Consider the following 14,655-nt stretch of genomic DNA (forward strand, 5'->3'; position numbering starts at 1 on the left):
GATGAATTATATGTGTGTATAATCGATTACTAGAGATTTGATAAAGTAATACAATTAGATACAATTTAAACAACCCATATGTAGACGAACGTAGGTTTTGAGTTGGTATCTTTAATGGATCATTTGATAAAGATGAGGTTTAAGCATTATTAAACTGTCTATAAAGTCTGGGCAGTTGTCTCAGAAACTGATGGGAGTGTGTCCACTTTAGGTTAAGTTACCCTAACGATGTAACTATAAAACGCTAATTGGATTTTCTCCGTCCAGGTACTACTTTTGAAATAAACTGCCCTTAAGGCTGGGGGGGGGTTCTTCCCAGTATGAGAGGAGTTGCTAGATTTATTGAATAAACCTTTTTCCATAAAGTTAGAGTGAACCAAGGTGGCTGACTAGCTGTTGATGCTGAAGAATCGTCCCATCCACTAGATTATACGTCACAGTGGCAGAATCACCTGAAAGATGCACATCGCCATCTGCTGACTGGAGTTGGTATCGCAGTTGAGAAAATACAAAGTCTGGGCAGTTCGATGAAACTGGAGTGAATCACAGGTAAACTAACAATATTGTAGACTTGATGCTAAATACAGATTTTTCAGCTTTAGTGTGTATATTGTATCCACTTAGTTATGTTAGTAAGTTTTCCATCTTTATGACCGGCCCTGGTAACTTCACCCCAACTTCTCTGATCCCCAGAACACAGTAACTTAACAACATAAGTGTTTTTCTGACATTTTTGGGAAATTGAAGGGAAAATAAAAAATCCAGCCGTAGCAGAGCCCCAAGTCCCATGGGGACGTCCTCTAGGGCCTGGATGTTCTCCCCATCAAAGGCCAGCGGGATTTCACTCTCATGGTGAAATGGATTTCCACCGATGTGCAGTAAAGGAGTGAAGAGCGGTGAAATCTGTGTCAACAAAAGTAAGAAATGATTAATACACATACAATTAACAAAGAACATAACAAATGTTAAGCTGTAGTTTTATATAAGCATGCACACCTATGTTTATGAAGAAACAGATGATTGGTGCATAGGCATACCTTGTCACGGACATAAAGGCCACTCGGGTCCTCATTGAAGAGGTAGGGCAAGAGCAGAATCACTGCTGTGGTCTCCAGTCCTAGTAAAGTAAAGCAATGATCTTACTACACTTGCTCATTTTATTACAAAATACATTAGAGAAAGGGAAGGAATAAGAGCAAATCCCTCTTCTGTATTGTCCTTCAGGGACTGTCAAAATAGCAGGATGATGTCCTCACCCCTGCCTCGCCTCTCTACCTCTGATAGTCCTTGAATTATATTTTTGTCTATATCCATTCCATGGACCTAATTCATTTCTGAGAAGATCTGAAAAGATCATTTGCACACATTTGTATGCTAATAGATGTCAGTTTGTATTGACTGCTATGTAGGTTAAATGTACACTTCAAATGCAGCTGTCCTACAACATATCTGTACCTTCTTCTTGATCCCAATTGCATTGTGTCCATGTTCTGTACCATCTAAGATATTAATTTCCCTCCACAAGGGGGCGGACATGTAACGTTTCCAAAATGGGATAGTATTGTACATGTAACGTTTCCAAAATGGGATAGTATTGTACATGTAACGTTTCCAAAATGGAATAGTATTGTCCATGTAACGTTTCCAAAATGGGATAGTATTGTACATGTAACTTTTCCAAAATGGGATAGTATTGTCCATGTAACGTTTCCAAAATGGGATAGTATTGTACATGTAACGTTTCCAAAATGGGATAGTATTGTACATGTAACGTTTCCAAAATGGGATAGTATTGTCCATGTAACGTTTCCAAAATGGGATAGTATTGTACATGTAACGTTTCCAAAATGGGATAGTATTGTACATGTAACGTGTCCAAAATGGGATAGTATTGTCCATGTAACGTTCTGCCCCCTTGTGAGTTAATAGTATTGCATGCTGTAGCAGCCTATATAAAGAGGAAGACCTCCATTGACGATTCAGTTCGTTGTAACATCTCGTCTGGACAGGTCACCGTCCTTAGTTAGTTAGTTAGTTAGTTAACGAAGCTAACGTTAGCTAGTTCATTATCACAAAAGTGAGAACTGCTCTAGATTGGAAACTTACGTTAATGAGTGTAAAGCCATGTTGGCTTTATAGAAACGATATACAATATATGGGAAAGAATATAGTTGAGGAAATAATCCAAACCTAGTTGTGCCTAGTTAGGACATAACGTTAGCTAGCTAGCTAACGGTACTGTACTGTAGCTCATACAACGCCGACGGTCAAACCCGGCTTTCTAATATTTACGTTCATTAACTATCGTAACGTTATGGAAGATATTCACAGAAAACCATCATTGTCTTCGTTATTCATTATTAGTATGTTATATTATTATAATAAATGATTTCGAGACATATTCAGAGCCAAACATCAACCCAACTTAACCTTTTTAACTGTTGTCGCATCCAAACTTGTCACCATCGTTTTCAGTTGTAATTGCGAAGTTCCCGGAAGAAGTCCAGCAACAACGGAGGTTCCTCGATGAACCCACCTTCTAACAAGTTCTTTGAAGAACCTTTTGGGGCTGTTTTTTATTGACCAAGAACCCTACGGTTCTTAGGGGATCTGAGAACAACTCCAGTTGAACCCTTCATTTTTAGAGTGTAGTCGGCTCTATTTACTCTCAGATTCAAACATGATGATTAGTATCAACTGTCAAGTCAGCTGCTGCTGCTCCAATACAGTTTGAGGTGAGATGGTGAACTGACGTTCAACTGGGCAGTCAGCTGCTGCTGCTCCAATACAGTATGAGGTGAGAGGGTGAACTGATGTTGACCTGGGCAGTCAGCTGCTGCTGCTCCAATACAGTATGAGGTGAGACGGTGAACTGATGTTGAACTGGGCAGTCAGCTGCTGCTGCTCCAATACAGTAGGAGGTGAGACGGTGAACTGATGTTGAACTGGGCAGTCAGCTGCTGCTGTTCCAATACAGTATGAGGTGAGACGGTGAACTGATGTTGAACTGGGCAGTCAGCTGCTGCTGCTCCAATACAGTATGAGGTGAGACGGTGAACTGATGTTGAACTGGGCAGTCAGCCGCTGCTGCTCCAATACAGTATGAGGTGAGACGGTGAACTGATGTTGAACTGGGCAGTCAGCCGCTGCTGCTCCAATACAGTATGAGGTGAGACGGTGAACTGATGTCGAACTGGGCAGTCAGCTGCTGCTGCTCCAATACAGTATGAGGTGAGACGGTGAACTGATGTTGAACTGGGCAGTCAGCTGCTGCTGCTCCAATACAGTATGAGGTGAGACGGTGAACTGATGTCGAACTGGGCAGTCAGCTGCTGCTGCTCCAATACAGTATGAGGTGAGACGGTGAACTGATGTTGAACTGGGCAGTCAGCTGCTGCTGCTCCAATACAGTATGAGGTGAGACGGTGAACTGATGTTGAACCGGGCAGTCAGCTGCTGCTGCTCCAATACAGTATGAGGTGAGACGGTGAACTGATGTTGAATCATAATGATTAAGTTAATTAAAATGAATTAGTGATACTATTAAAAAATTGTATTTGTCATATTAAATATATTACTCTATTGTTATCAGATAGAAACATGATGGAATATTGTACATCATATTAGCATCAACATACATTATTGTTTCATACAATTTCACATAATAAGGATATTTAATATTTTCAAGTTCAGAACCCATCACCTGCTATGTAAAAGAGACAGAAGAATGCACAATGGTCAATGCTATCTGGGATCCTTGGGACATCCCTACCCTAACCCCTAACCTTAACCCCTACCTTAACCATTTTAAATGTCAACTTCAACGGGCTAGGGACGTCCCAAGGATGTATCTCTACCTGAAAATACATGATCTAAGTGATTGATCGTTGGTATTCAGCAGTCATAAAGCCTTATTTACTTTAATGAACTACTGAAATTGTGATTTTGTCAGACAGCATAGACAGCAGCTCTACACTTTATTGACTGACTGATCCATTCATCCTTCCATCCCTACTCAGCCTTCCTCTCCTCTGAAGACCCAGTGAGGGTGGAGCTCAGTCAGAGAGCTGTTGAGGGACTGGTTAGGAAGAACACTTCTACATCCAGAGAGGTGAGAGGTCACACATGGTTTAGATGGTAAATATTTATGTCCCCTTAGTGGTTCATCACGTCAGCTAAAGGGAATATGTTCCATCATCTATGTTTATTTACATTAGTGCAAATTGTCCACTGATATGGGTGTAATTTCTCACCCCTTTTGGCTGTATGAAAGTTAATTTCCCCTCAGGCACAGACATTTCTTCTTTGTTATTACCCGAGCCACTGCCTGTTCAGCCTGCTATCATCCAGAAGGTGAGGTCAGTACAGGTGCATCAAAGCTGGAACTGAAAGACTGAAAAACAGCTTCTATCTCCAGGCTATCAGACTGCTAAACAGCTTCTATCTCCAGGCCATCAGACTGTTAAACAGCTTCTATCTCCAGACCATCAGACTGTTAAACAGCTTCTATCTCCAGACCATCAGACTGATAAACAGCTTCTATCTCCAGGCCATCAGACTGATAAACAGCTTCTATCTCCAGGCCATCAGACTGTTAAACAGCTTCTATCTCCAGACCATCAGACAGCTTCTCTCTCCAGACCATCAGACTGAAAAACAGCTTCTATCTCCAGACCATCAGACTGATAAACAGCTTCTATCTCCAGACCATCAGACTGATAAACAGCTTCTATCTCCAGACCATCAGACTGATAAACAGCTTCTATCTCCAGGCCATCAGACTGATAAACAGCTTCTATCTCCAGGCCATTAGACTGATAAACAGCTTCTATCTCCAGGCCATCAGACTGGTAAACAGCTTCTATCTCCAGACCATCAGACTGTTAAACAGCTTCTATCTCCAGACCATCAGACTGTTAAACAGCTTCTATCTCCAGGCCATCAGACTGTTAAGCAGCTTCTATCTCCAGACCATCAGACTGAAAAACAGCTTCTATCTCCAGGCCATCAGACTGATAAACAGCTTCTATCTCCAGGCCATCAGACTGGTAAACAGCTTCTATCTCCAGACCATCAGACTGTTAAACAGCTTCTATCTCCAGACCATCAGACTGTTAAACAGCTTCTATCTCCAGGCCATCAGACTGTTAAACAGCTTCTATCTCCAGGCCATCAGACTGTTAAACAGCTTCTATCTCCAGGCCATCAGACTGTTAAACAGCTTCTATCTCCAGGCCATCAGACTGAAAAACAGCTTCTATCTCCAGGCCATCAGACTGTTAAACAGCTTCTATCTCCAGACCATCAGACTGTTAAACAGCTTCTATCTCCAGACCATCAGACTGTTAAACAGCTTCTATCTCCAGGCCATCAGACTGTTAAACAGCTTCTATCTCCAGGCCATCAGACTGATAAACAGCTTCTATCTCCAGGCCATCAGACTGGTAAACAGCTTCTATCTCCAGGCCATCAGACTGGTAAACAGCTTCTATCTTCAGACCATCAGACTGGTAAACAGCTTCTATCTCCAGACCATCAGACTGTTAAACAGCTTCTATCTCCAGGCCATCAGACAGCTTCTCTCTCCAGACCATCAGACTGAAAAACAGCTTCTATCTCCAGGCCATCAGACTGTTAAACAGCTTCTATCTCCAGGCCATCAGACTGTTAAACAGCTTCTATCTCCAGGCCATCAGACTGTTAAACAGCTTCTATCTCCAGGCCATCAGACTGATAAACAGCTTCTATCTCCAGGCCATCAGACTGGTAAACAGCTTCTATCTCCAGACCATCAGACTGTTAAACAGCTTCTATCTCCAGACCATCAGACTGTTAAACAGCTTCTATCTCCAGACCATCAGACTGTTAAACAGCTTCTATCTCCAGGCCATCAGACTGTTAAACAGCTTCTATCTCCAGACCATCAGACAGCTTCTCTCTCCAGACCATCAGACTGAAAAACAGCTTCTATCTCCAGGCCATCAGACTGTTAAACAGCTTCTATCTCCAGGCCATCAGACTGATAAACAGCTTCTATCTCCAGGCCATCAGACTGTTAAACAGCTTCTATCTCCAGACCATCAGACTGTTAAACAGCTTCTATCTCCAGACCATCAGACTGTTAAACAGCTTCTATCTCCAGGCCATCAGACTGTTAAACAGCTTCTATCTCCAGGCCATCAGACTGTTAAACAGCTTCTATCTCCAGACCATCAGACAGCTTCTCTCTCCAGACCATCAGACTGAAAAACAGCTTCTATCTCCAGGCCATCAGACTGTTAAACAGCTTCTATCTCCAGACCATCAGACTGATAAACAGCTTCTATCTCCAGGCCATCAGACTGTTAAACAGCTTCTATCTCCAGGCCATCAGACTGTTAAACAGCTTCTATCTCCAGGCCATCAGACTGTTAAACAGCTTCTATCTCCAGGCCATCAGACTGTTAAACAGCTTCTATCTCCAGGCCATCAGACTGTTAAACAGCTTCTATCTCCTGGCCATCAGACTGATAAACAGCTTCTATCTCCAGACCATCAGACTGATAAACAGCTTCTATCTCCAGGCCATCAGACTGTTAAACAGCTTCTATCTCCAGACCATCAGACTGTTAAACAGCTTCTATCTCCAGGCCATCAGACTGTTAAACAGCTTCTATCTCCAGACCATCAGACTGTTAAACAGCTTCTATCTCCAGGCCATCAGACTGTTAAACAGCTTCTATCTCCAGGCCATCAGACTGTTAAACAGCTTCTATCTCCAGGCCATCAGACTGTTAAACAGCTTCTATCTCCAGGCCATCAGACTGTTGAACAGCTTCTATCTCCAGGCCATCAGACTGTTAAACAGCTTCTATCTCCAGGCCATCAGACTGTTGAACAGCTTCTATCTCCAGACCATCAGACTGTTAAACAGCTTCTATCTCCAGACCATCAGACTGTTAAACAGCTTCTATCTCCAGACCATCAGACTGTTAAACAGCTTCTATCTCCAGACCATCAGACTGTTAAACAGCTTCTATCTCCAGGACATCAGACTGTTAAACAGCTTCTATCTCCAGACCATCAGACTGTTAAACAGCTTCTATCTCCAGACCATCAGACTGTTAAACAGGCATCATGAAATCATTGGCCCTTTAATAATGTTTGCATATCATTTCTCATCTCATATGTATAAACTGTATCTCAGTCAACGCTGCTCTGACATTGTTTATCCATATATTTATTTATTTTTTATTTATTTATTTACCCATAATTATATTCCTAATTCCATTCCTTTAACTTAGATTTGTGTGTATTAGGTATTTGTTGTGAAATTGTTAGATATTACTTGTTAGATATTACTGCACTGTGGGAACTAGAAGGACAAGCCTTTCACTACACCTGCAATAACATCTGCTGAACACCTGTATGTGACCAACAACATTTGATTTATTATGAAGGTAATTTGTGTCAAATGTACTTTTCCCCTCATTCACCCCATCTCTTTACATTGCTGATGCATAATCAGTGGCCTGACTGTGTCAAAGGCCCATCCTGGTAGATCTGAACCTAATGCAGCTTGGAGTGATCAGATGACAGAAGTCACATTTAGGTGCCAGGTGTAACTGAGGCCATAGATGCTCCATATCCATTACATTGAGTGTTTTATATAATATGACTAAATGTGTTTCTGTGTTGCAGGGGCAGTCAGAAATGGAACAGCAAGGCCACAGAACATGACATAATCAGAGCTGTGGGAGACCACTTCAAGCCCCTGGTAGAGCCGGGGGTGGTGTTTACCACTCCACCACGCCTTCAGCAGGCTGGAAACGTGGGATTGATACAGTTTTTCATACTAAGGTGGACCAGGAGTCTGTTGATTGGTCAGTCATTGGGTTAATTTGTTTTACAATGTGTTCAAATCAAATCAAGCTTTATTTATACAGCACATGTCAGACATGGATGCAACACAATGGCTTCACAGGAAAAAACTATGAAAATAATCAGAAATATTTAGTACACAAATATGAGGATAAAAAACAATAACAACTGAAAGACTAATGAGCATTGTAAGGAAATGCCATTGATTAAAATATCAACAATATGATGCAATATCCAACCCAAAATATAACTTGTTTTTTAGGAGGGGCTCTGAAAGACACTATGGGGGTGTCCACTGGAAGTTGACTAGTAACAACAACTGGGACCTAAAAGACACCCACCATGAGACCCACTAAATCTGCCCAAGAAGAGGCAAACAAAAGAAAAACCCACACCAAACTTAAAGACAGGAAGTAAACCAAAAAGGTGGAGCAACTAAAGGTGTTGACTCTCCACATGTATCAAGACAACTGGAGCACTGGGCCAGACACTCTTAAATAGAACCTGGACCAGCTCAGGTGAAACACCTTCCCACTAACGAGATGGACAAGCCAGCACAGGTGTAACACATACTGACTAACGAGGTGACACCAATCAGTGCGTCCTACGTGCTAACGAGCTGTACGGGCTAACGAGCTAGACGTGCTAACGAGCTAACGAGCTAGACGGGCTAACGAAGCTAGACGGGCTAACGAAGCTAGACGTGGTAACGAGCTAGACGGGCTAACGAAGCTAGACGTGCTAACGAGCTAGACGTGCTAACGAGCTAGACGTGCTAACGAGCTAGACGGGCTAACGAGCTAGACGTGCTAACGAGCTAGACGGGCTAACGAAGCTAGACGTGCTAACGAGCTAGACGTGCTAACGAGCTAGACGTGCTAACGAGCTAAACGTGCTAGACGTGCTAACGAGCTAGACGTGCTAACGAGCTAAACGTGCTAACGAGCTAGACGTGCTAACGGGCTAGACCTAAAGTCCAACCTCAAAACCAAAGCCTGTAACACCTTCCCCCTTAAGACAAATATATCCTATATTTTTGTTGGACAAGTTTGCTCACCACCAACAGAAAACAACTTCCATTTCACATTTTAAATCAACTACAATGCTTCACCTTCTACAATATAATCACTGGCTGTCAACAATTAAAAACAAGAAAAAAACACGTATTTCTAAATAATAATATACAATAGGATTATTTTTCTCCTTTTTCTTTCTATAGAATCCTAAATCCCACTAGCTTCTAGAACTCTCATCTTCCTAAAACTCACTAGCTTCTAGAACACTCATCTTCCTAAAACTCACTAGCTTCTAGAACTCTCGTCTTCCTAAATCCCACTAGCTTCTAGAACTCTCGTCTTCCTAAAACTCACTAGCTTCTAGAACTCTCGTCTTCCTAAAACTCACTAGCTTCTAGAACTCTCGTCCCCTTGGAACGAGCCCAAACAAAATGTATCTCCAATACGGAAAAACGTACAGTCAAAATAAATAAAGATCCATAGCAACGCACTAGCTAAACACAAATCTAATATCCATTTGGGGGGAAATCAGGTTGAATCTGCTCCTGAAACTAACACAACAAAACAAAAACACATGGAAACGGAGATATCTTTTACCTCACTGGTTAGAGGACAACCTGCAGAAGACAGTCAGCTACATTTTGGAGTGATGCATTTAAATTTAGGGGTCCCTAAACAAAGGAACACAACACTTATTTGTCATAACTCATCGATATCATGTTGAAATCAATTGTGCCGAGAGGAGGGAGATGAGGTTGCATGTCCTGTTAAAACTAACAGCTCAAAAACCACACAGAATCTGGAAATAATGTGTACATCACTGGTTAGAGGACAATTTGTAGAAAACAGCCAGATACATTTTGATTCCAGTGGGTCACCAACATGGTAAGTGTAACACAACTCTTTTTTTGTTAGTCACTTTTTATTAAATCTCATAAATAGTAACTCTTCCATTTCAGAGCCTGGATTTTCCCCCCTGAGGCTAATATCCATATCATGTTGAAATCAATAGAACAGGGGACAAACGTTTAGGGTTCTACATTGTGACATTATTAAAATACTCCTACTACAATGTTAAAACATTCTACATTGTGACATATCACTGATATCATGAAACAACTCCTTCATGTATTTTCTGGTTTGATCAGATGTCTTATCGGAGAATCTCTTGTCACACTGATCACAGCTATGATTTCTCTCCTGTGTGTGTTCTCTGGTGTAATATCAGGTTGTCTGACCGAGTAAAACTCTTCCCACATTGATTACAACTAAAAGATTTCTCTCCTGTGTGTATCCTCTGGTGTGATAACAGGTTGCTTGACTGAGTAAAACTCTTCCCACATTGAGTACAGCTGTACGGTTTCTCTCCTGTATGTGTTCTCTGGTGTATAATCAGATAGCTAAATGTAGTAAAACTCTTCCCACATTGATCACAGCTGTAAGGTTTCTCTCCAGTGTGAATTCTCAGGTGTACTTTTAGTGCTTTTAATCTTAAGTAACTCTTCCCACAATCAAAACAGTGGTGAGATTTCTCTCCTGCGTGTGTTCGCTGGTGTATTTTAAGTTCTGATGAAGATTTGCAATGTTTTCCACAGTCAGAGGAGCAGATAGATTTCTTCCCTGTGGGTCTCTGCTGGTGTTTCTTGAGGTGATAGAATCTGGACAGACTCTTCTCTGACTCGTTAGCATCATGATGTTGAGACTCCCCAGAGGATCCATGATAGTCACGTCTCTCTCCTGTGTGAACAAGTCAGACAGATAGTTAAAGGCTCACAACAGCAGAAATCCACTGAAAAAGGTGATGCCAACAGCGTAGCCATGATACTGTACAACAATTGACGTCTGTAATGAATGTTAAAATTACTTGACAATTGTCTTAAGACAGTCAAGTGAGCAACAATAGTCATATTTAGTCTTGTTTTCACATTAGTAGTAACTAGAAATAAGTAAAAGGTGTTGAACTCCTAAGCAGTGTGCCAGGCGACTTTTGTTCTCAAATATAGGCACCTTTCTGTGTTTGCTAAAATTGCGACAAGGGCGATGCGCACACAATTTGATTGCAGAAACACCTCCCTGCTAATGCAGAAACCGCTAGTTATGGATGTAGTATATCTGCCTGGAGCAAAAATGGTGAGCAAGTGGCCTAAGCTGTGCCATTAGAGATTCTGGGTTCGAGTCCAAGCTCTGTTGCAGCCGGCGCGACCGGGAGGCCCATGGGGCGACGCACAATTGGCCCACCGTCGTCCGGGTTAGGGGAGGGTTTGGCCGGCAGGGATATCCTTGTCTCATCGAGCACTAGCGACTCCTGTGGCGGGCCGGGCGCAGTGCACGCTGACCAGGTCACCAGGTGTACGGTGTTTCCTCCGACACATTGGTGTTGCTGGCTTCCGGGTTGGATGGGCATTGTGTCAAGAAGCATCGCGGCTAGGTTGGGTTGTGTTTCAGAGGACGCATGGCTCTCGACCTTCGCCTCTCCTGAGTCCGTACGGGAGTTGCAGCGATGAGACAAGACTGTAAGTACTAATTGGGGAGAAAAAAGGGGTCAAAAAAATATATATATTTAAAAAATGGTGAGCAAAGATTAGTTTTCACACTGTATTCTGAATATTACAGCACTAGATCAGGAGTGCTTCTCAAGGAAACTCACATTAAGCTCTGTGTCTATTCACTAATTCACCACCGTGGGGGAAACTCAGGGGAGTTCTCATAGGCTGACAGCAAATAAAGCCTCCGTTTCCAGGTTGATTATTATTATCATTTGACACTACTTTGGATTATAATTGTAAGGCTCGTTTGAATGTCCTGATTTAATATAATGTTTGTGTTATTGTCAAATGTACTACTTTATATTTAAAAACGACTTCAACCAGTAAAATGATCATTGGCTAGTTTTCCATCAGCCTGACATCAGCCTGACAATGAGGTTTTGTCCACTAAGTGTATGCCAAAATGGTCTATAATCTCACCTAACAATAACATAGACCTACTGTAGGACCCATAACTTCACCTAACAACAACATAGACCTAGGACTATAAATCATTTAATATTTTAGGTGAAACAAGGAGACTAAAATGTCATTGTCATGACAATTCATAACCTGATCACCAGATAATTTTGTGAATAATCCCACTAGGCTATTCTGTAATGTGTTGTCATTCTAAATGTCCTGAATAAAGGAAAATAGCTCTGTGTGTTGTACAATAGCCTTTCCATCAAGGAACATTTCTCTACACATTATGAGCTAAGTATCTCCGTTTCCAAACGGACTAACGAGACCCTACTGTAAATCAAGTAGACAATAACACATTATAAATATCGATTTGTTTGGGATGTTGGATCCAACGTGGAGCACTGCATCACTGTACTTACCGGTGTAATGAATGAAGAACTACATTTGACTGGAATGCAGAAAATTATTTCCTGGATCAGCTGATGATAGTTGAACATGTGACTGTAACTAAACAGCTACAGTATTAAGTATTATGCATAATTATTTAAGAACCGCATTAATGACAGTATCCATTTGGGAGTTGTCAATAAAGTTAAGGTGACTCTCGGTTAGAACCATTGGATTTAGTAAACTGAAATGATTTAGGATTTCTGTGCCCATGAAAACTGTTTTCCCAGCGTAATATAAGGAGACAATAAATGTTACGTAGTTAGAGAGCATTTCAGAGATCTGAATACAAAAAAACTGTCCCACAGCAAGATCCAGTATTTAAGTTGAAGTTCATCATATGACAAGCTTAACGTTATGACTATAACTACTGTTCCCTGAAGGAGGGAAACTAGGTACAACATACTATTAAATCCACACGTTATGACTATAACTACTGTTCCCTGAAGGAGGGAAGCTAGGTACAACATACTATTAAATCCACACCTCGCTGGAAGCCCCGCATTCCACAGGTGATGAGCGTGAGACTCGGATATATTCATTAAATGATTTAATCCTTAAATGTAATAACTCACTTCACCGACCCAGGAAGTGGAGGAGCCAAACAGGTGTTGTAACTCGTTCATAACTGGCACGCAGATCGGTAGAAATGGTAAGATAAATTGGCACTTCAAACGGAAATGGCAAAAGTTTGCCTATTTTACCGGAAACTTCAGGAGCATAACGTCAGAATTAACGAAGGCCAGCAGCAGGTGGGGAATTGGTTATTTTCTTCTGGTTATATTGACCTCTGGCTTCCTCAAGTCATTTGTGTGTGTTAATTATTTAATCAAACGCTTGAAGCATCAGTTCAGTTCAAGTTCTGCACATACAGTTGATTTTATTAAACACATGGGGAGTGTCTATATGAACAAATACACGTCATAACATTTCAACCAATCAATTGGTAGAAAGAAAATACTATTTTTTTTTCAAATCTGCCCTAGAACATACAACATACATGCATTCAGACCCTTTCTTTTTTTACACATTTTTATTATAAAATAGAATTTTCAGACAATACCTCATAAAGACATCACAATACCCCATAAAAGTGAGAAAAAAAGTTTAGAAATGCTTGTATATATATATATATATATATATCTAGGTCATGCCAGTAGGCTACAGTAGGTTGTATCTCTCTAGGTCATGCCAGTAGGTTGTAACTCTCTAGGTCATGCCAGTAGGTTACAGTAGGTTGTAACTCTCTAGGTCATGCCAGTAGGTTGTATCTCTCTAGGTCATGCCAGTAGGTTACAGTAGGTTGTATCTCTCTAGGTCATGCCAGTAGGTTACAGTAGGTTGTATCTCTCTAGGTCATGCCAGTAGGTTACAGTAGGTTGTATCTCTCTAGGTCATGCCAGTAGGTTACAGTAGGTTGTATCTCTCTAGATCATGCCAGTAGGTTACAGTAGGTTGTAACTCTCTAGGTCATGCCAGTAGGTTACAGTAGGTTGTATCTCTCTAGGTCATGCCAGTAGGTTACAGTAGGTTGTAACTCTCTAGGTCATGCCAGTAGGTTACAGTAGGTTGTATCTCTCTTGTTCATGCCAGTAGGCTACAGGGGGTTGTAACTCTCTAGGTCATTCCAGTAGGTTACAGTAGGTTGTAACTCTCTAGGTCATGCCAGTAGGTTACAGTAGGTTGTAACTCTCTAGGTCATGCCAGTAGGTTACAGTAGGTTGTAACACTCTAGGTCATGCCAGTAGGTTACAGTAGGTTGTAACTCTCTAGGTCATGCCAGTAGGTTACAGTAGGTTGTATCTCTCTAGGTCATGCCAGTAGGCTACAGTAGGTTGTAACTCTCTAGGTCATTCCAGTAGGTTACAGTAGGTTGTAACTCTCTAGGTCATGTCAGTAGGTTACAGTAGGTTGTAACTCTCTACGTCATGCCAGTAGGTTACAGTAGGTTGTAACACTCTAGGTCATGCCAGTAGGTTACAGTAGGTTGTAACTCTCTAGGTCATGCCAGTAGGTTACAGTAGGTTGTAACTCTCTAGGTCATGCCAGTAGGTTACAGTAGGTTGTAACACTCTAGGTCATGCCAGTAGGTTACAGTAGGTTGTATCTCTCTAGGTCATGCCAGTAGGCTACAGTAGGTTGTACCTCTCTAGGTCATGCCAGTAGGTTACAGTAGGTTGTAACTCTCTAGGTCATGCCAGTAGGCTACAGTAGGTTGTATCTCTCTAGGTCATGCCAGTAGGTTACAGTAGGTTGTATCTCTCTAGGTCATGCCAGTAGGTTACAGTAGGTTGTATCTCTCTAGGTCATGCCAGTAGGTTACAGTTGGTTGTATCCAAGTGGAAACAATTATCAACCCAATGTGGAAAGTGTTGAATTTG

The sequence above is a fragment of the Salmo salar genome, unplaced genomic scaffold (genome assembly GCF_905237065.1).
Source record: "Salmo salar unplaced genomic scaffold, Ssal_v3.1, whole genome shotgun sequence".
Taxonomy (NCBI): domain Eukaryota; kingdom Metazoa; phylum Chordata; class Actinopteri; order Salmoniformes; family Salmonidae; genus Salmo; species Salmo salar.